The sequence below is a fragment of the Tursiops truncatus genome, chromosome 4 (assembly GCF_011762595.2).
Source record: "Tursiops truncatus isolate mTurTru1 chromosome 4, mTurTru1.mat.Y, whole genome shotgun sequence".
Lineage (NCBI taxonomy): Eukaryota > Metazoa > Chordata > Mammalia > Artiodactyla > Delphinidae > Tursiops > Tursiops truncatus.
In genome coordinates, this window is record NC_047037.1 from 106,170,652 (window position 1) to 106,176,651 (window position 6,000).

Consider the following 6,000-nt stretch of genomic DNA (forward strand, 5'->3'; position numbering starts at 1 on the left):
GTCCTGAAACACAGAGGTTTTCCCTAGGCCAATTAAGTTTTCCTTCTTTACTGAAATTCACAAAATAATGCTTTACCATTTACACTTTACTTTCGCATTTATATTCCAATTTGAGTTATTCATTCATTAGCAAACACTGAAGGGCCTATCATCTACCAGGGAATTAAAGCAAGATGGTTCCTGCCTACACCATGCCCACAATTTAGCAGGAAATTGAGTCATTTGTTTTTCAAAAACCCTTGTGATGTCATTAGGACATCTATTTTTAGCTTAATGTACAGATTATTGAATAAAAACTTAGAGATGTTTAAATGACTTTTCCCAGATGATAATTAAGAGGTGTCAAGGTCTTCTGAGAATAGGGTTCCTTCCACACACTGAGTTTTCTTATGTATTTTCAGGTCCGTCCTCAACCAAAACAGGCTTTCGTGTATTTCAAAATAGAAATCAATACACTGCCTTATTTTATCTTTTCTAGGATAAAACATTTTAAACCTGTAAACCTCTTTATAACTTTTCTATATCTTCTTAGCTTTACCAAATATTATTAAAGTTGAACTAGTCACCTGATGAGTTATAATTTTTAAATATTAGCATCTGATAGATTATTTAAAAAAGAACAGGTATTTGATTATACTTTGATTTGTGACTCATGACAAAATATGATGGAAGACATCAAAAAAAAAACAGTATTCACTGTCTTTTAAAAATCTGAATATATCGAGCGAGCTATCAGAAAATTATAATTTATTTTTATTTTTGTTAACACAGAAGAAAAGCTCATGCAGGGTGTTTGCCCATAACAGTCAATGCCTGAAGCCATCTCATATTTTTGGCACTCATTTTAAATCACATTCATAACAACATGTTTAAAATGAAGGCAAGCTGTCATAAGGCAAGCTGGGGGTAAAAAGAGTTTGGCAGTTTAAAAGCTACAGCACATTTACCAATCTGAATATTCAAGAATTGTAAATCATTAATCATAAGTAAACCACCTGCTGGGGACACTCTAAGCTAGGATAAAGATTTGCCATGTGCATAATTGTCAGTTTCAGATTGAATTTTTATCCAGGGAACAATAGTATTCAAAATTATTTGGGTGAAACTTTCATTAACTCTGACAATAAAAATAATTGTATTCCTCACTGTATTTCAAATACTGTGATAGTCCTGTTTAAAATGACAATTGTTTTATATTCCCTTGCATATTTGACAATTATTGAATAGCTCACTCTTAGAGGTGATAAGATATTTAACCATTTTATATGTGAGGATTCTAAATTCTCCATAACAAGCATAGGTTTCACTGCCACAGCCTCTCTGACCTTCTACCTTCCCACTCACCTGTACTCTGTCTCATTTTTTTAATCCTTATTTCTACTGTTTATCTATATTCTTCCTTCATTCCACACTGTAGTCAAATATAGGCATTTACTACATTTCAGTCATCAGACAATAACTTCTTTCTTCTTAGATCTTCAAGCTCACCACTCTCATCACATCTGTCCCAGCAAGCACTCATTGGCCTTTTTGGTCTACTCAGATTGATTGCTCTCTGTCAACCCACCCTCCTTGTTCCGTACTAAATGCTTTTCTGATCATGCCACCCACCTACATAAAACCTCTCATTAGTTTCCCAACATTTCAGCTTACTAGTCTAAAAGGCTTGTGTGTTCTATCCCCTCTCTTGAGTGTTATTTTGAGACATCCTGCCCCACACTCTGTTACAGACTAACTGAAAAATTTTTAAGTCCCTCTCCCCCGGCATATTTCTGCATGCAACAAAACTTTGCACATGCTTTTCTCCCTAGAACCCTATATGATGAGAACCCCAGTCTTCTCTTCTTTTACCAATCTATCCTTCAGATTTTATTTCCAAAATTACTTTCACAGGCAGTCTTCTCTGACCTCCCTACTGGGGTAAAATCCCCATTATATGACCTCACAAACTCCTCAGTGACACTTTTCACAACTGCAATTTTACATTTTTGATGTAATTATGTGATTAGCATCAGTCTTCCCCACTGGACTTTAGGTTCCACTGATGCAGCCTCCATATCAAGTTTTGCTTTCATGACCCCACCTAGTCAGTGCTCAGCACATTTTAGGTGATCAGTGCATACATATGTTAAATGTATAAAATATTAACAATGTCTTTTATGTTCCTAGGTAATTGGAAATTATTCTATGGACAAAATGGTGACAAATTTTGTAAACAGGGCATAGCATGATCAGATCTGCGATGTAGAAAGTTGCTTCACAGCAGCTGGAGGTTACATTGGGGTGGGAATAAACTGGAAGCGAGGAAAGAGATCAGAGAGCTACTGTGTCCGTCTAGGGTAGAAAGGGTGAGGGTCCAGACAAGGAAAGTGACAATGGGATGGAGGGCTAGGGAGTGGGGAGACTAGTGCTTGAGAGCAATATGGGAATAATGGGGATCACGGATAAATGCATATGCAAAAACAAGGAGAATGAGATATCAGGAAATTCTATCATTCTATCTCTCATAAGGATATGCAGGTTTTGGAGAAAAGTATAAATTCATAGTTGAAAACAGTGAATTATCCATGAGAAGCTTTTACAATTATTATGGATAGGTCTGCTGCTCAAAATCTTCAAAATCATAAAGGCAGACATTGAAACAAGGAAACCTTACAAAATCTTGTGAATTCAAATTTACAAAGTCTTGTGACTCCTATAGAAAATGTTTCATTTCTACCATATATACCTGATAGTTTAATACTTATCTTGCCATATCAAGTTTCTTGGAAGTACAGCCATACTTCTTCATTTACACTATCATAATTTCTGGAAACTAGAAGCTTCCTTCCTTGGCCATGAAAGGCTTAAGTATCACTCTTTATAGATAGGTTCTCCATCATTTAAGTCTACTATCCATATAACCCATCATTTATTATCCTGTCAGACTAATCTTCTTAAAAGCTGCTTTCGGGCTTCCCTGGTGGCGCAGTGGTTGAGAGTCCGCCTGCCGATGCAGGGGACACGGGTTCTTGCCCTGGTCCGGGAGGATCCCACATGCCGCAGAGCAGTTGGGCCCGTGAGCGATGACCGCTGAGCCTGCGTGTCCGGGGTCTGTGCTCCGCAACAACAACAAAAAAGCTGCTTTCATCTTAAAAGAACTTGTAATGGTTCTCTGTTGTCTTGCACATGGAAGTCAGATTTGGTCTTTTTAACGCCCTCAAAAATATAACTGTCTTAACGCTGTCGTCCAGCTTGAATCCTGTTGTTTTAAGTTAAATTTTATGTTTACAAAATGGCCACTTTTTCCTCCTCCTTTTCTCCTATTTCATGTCAGTCGTGTCATCACTTTAAAGCATGATAAAAAATTATGCTTCCCATCTCCTCTAAAAATACTCTCAGCTTTTCCCATTTCCCATTAATCTCCACTTTTTCAGTTTCTATAACACTTACACACTTATCTTGAAACTTCTGATATACATTTTCACTTTTAAACCTCTTTGGGGTTCCTTCCTACCCCTCCAATTCTTGGCAACCCACACTGTGTGTAGAAAGGTATGGAGCACGTGCCAGGTGCTCAGTACGCTCTCTCGGTGATGACTAAGGGAAGATGCGCTCCTGTGAATTCACAAGGAGAACAATGAAAAAAACTGAGATTTGCCAAATAGTTTTATTGTAATGTCAACATGACACATAGAAATCCACTACTGAGCAAAACGGAAAGATAAGTGCTTTTTTACCAAATAATTGAATTCTAAAAGACTTTTGTTTAAAAGTTGAGGAAGAAGCAATTAGAATTTCCTGGTAAAGAACTACTTCAGATCTTAAAAATCCAATTTTGTGTATCATCATTGTACCATTTAGTACATCCTAAGTTGATTTGACAGGCTCTTATTTCAGCCTTTATTTCTCGACAATGTGATGTGTTTTTTTCTATTATGAATGATTATATAAGTTGTCAATAAATATATCATTTTACAAGTAAAATTCCATTTTATCTGAACAATTGAGTTTATGAGACATTGTGACAACAAAGTTAGATTGAGCTTTGTGTAGGTATGAAAAATATCTGCCTCATCTTATTATTCATTCAGAAGCACCACTTCCATAAGATGAATTTGGTGACCCTGCATGTGGAAACCTTCCAGAAACTGCAAGTCTTCCACTAGTTCAAAATAAACACTTCTGGAAATTAACAAAACACTATCTCTGATGACTGGTATTTGTAAAATCTAGATCATCATTTAGGCTTTCTGAATTCAGTGATGTTTTATTAAAACCCCAACTAGACCCATAATATATGTATACATTCATTTATTCACTCATTCATTCATTCAACAACTATTTGGATATATAATGGGCTGTCAAACAAATCCTCTGCCTTTATGGTGCTTTTATTCAGAGCTGTCAATTTACATAGACCACTACGATTTTGTAGTTAAACCACAATCTACTTATAAGCACAAATCTTTATAGGTTCACAGTCCCAGCTGTGGGTAAATTACCTAAATTATTTATGTCTCAGTTTGCTCATCTGAAAAGTGGGGAATATAACAGTATTTTTGTTAAAGTATTATACTGAAGATTAAGTATGTTAATATTATCAAAACACTAAGAAAAGTTTCTGTCACACAGTCAATACTAAATAAATGTTTGCTACATTTTAATTTATTATAGGATTACTATAAGCAATGTGTATTCATTATAAAAGTAAGTTGCTTACTGTTGACGACTCAAAAATAAGGTGCAATATACTTAAAAGTATATGAATAAAAAAAATGTGAGGAGCGAGACTCTTGATTAAACCATGTAAAAAGAAATAGGAGGCAACTCTAGAAGGTTGTAACATTACATAGCTATTTATTTTCAAAGATAATTAGTAGCTTCCTGGCCTACAGCTGCTCTAAGGACTTCTATTTGTTTACAAATGTCTTGCCCATAGAATATCATTCATCTATTCTGATTACAAAGCACCATAAACTATACATTTCCCTTTTCTAAAAATAAATTTTGAAATAAAAAAATAGTGGCTACACATTTTAGCTCTTTATATATCTGTATTTTGACTCTTTTTAAAGACCAAGTTAAATGAACACTAGGGATTTTATATGTACTTGACTAATTAATTGGTGCAGTTACCAATCTCATTGCATTTATTAAGAAAAGTTTATGAGAACAATAAATCCTAGCTCATCAAGGGAAATCAAAACTTATGGAAGTTGGTAAGAAATAATAATCACTACATTCTACAAGTTGAGGATAGCAGCACATAGGAGGACATTCCCTTGTTACATTCAGTGATTTGGATTTTATGAACATTAATTTGCTCAGTACTCTCCTACTACTTCTTGTTCTCTTCCATCTCTAAAGATTCCCTGCTCAAAATTATCACCTTTCTTTTAAATTTCTGCAGGCATTGATTTTGTGTGAGTTTGGGGAATAACATAATGTCATGGGCAGCTTTCACTAAGTAATTTCCTTAATTCATTTTAAGTTCAACAGCAACATAGCCATGGCATTCAGAAAACAACACTGCGTAACAGAGTATCAAATTCAACAAATGAATGTTCCTACCTAGTCTGACATTTAAGATGATTGAGGAGATGTGGTTATCAAGCTTTACAGAATATGAAAAACATATGTGGTGAAGGGAGAAAATGAAATATTTGTTGATGGGGGAAAAGGACATAACCACAAAAAGTAGAGAAGAAGAAAAACTTTAGCCTTAGAAGAGGACAGGTATATTGAGAGCTGGTGGTGCTTTGGTAGGCAGCCTCTAAAATGACCTGCAATGATCCTTGCCTCTGAATATTCATACCTTTTTGTAATTCTCTCCTTTTGAGTGTGGTCTGGGCCTAGGGACTCATTTCTAAAGAATACAATATGGCAAAAGTAATGGGATGTCATTTCCAAGATTAGGGTACAAAAGACTCTGGCTTTTGTCTTGCTCTCCCTCTCTGGCTCTCTCTCACTCGTGCTGAGGGAAACCAGCTGCCATGTGTGAACCGCCCAATGGAAAAC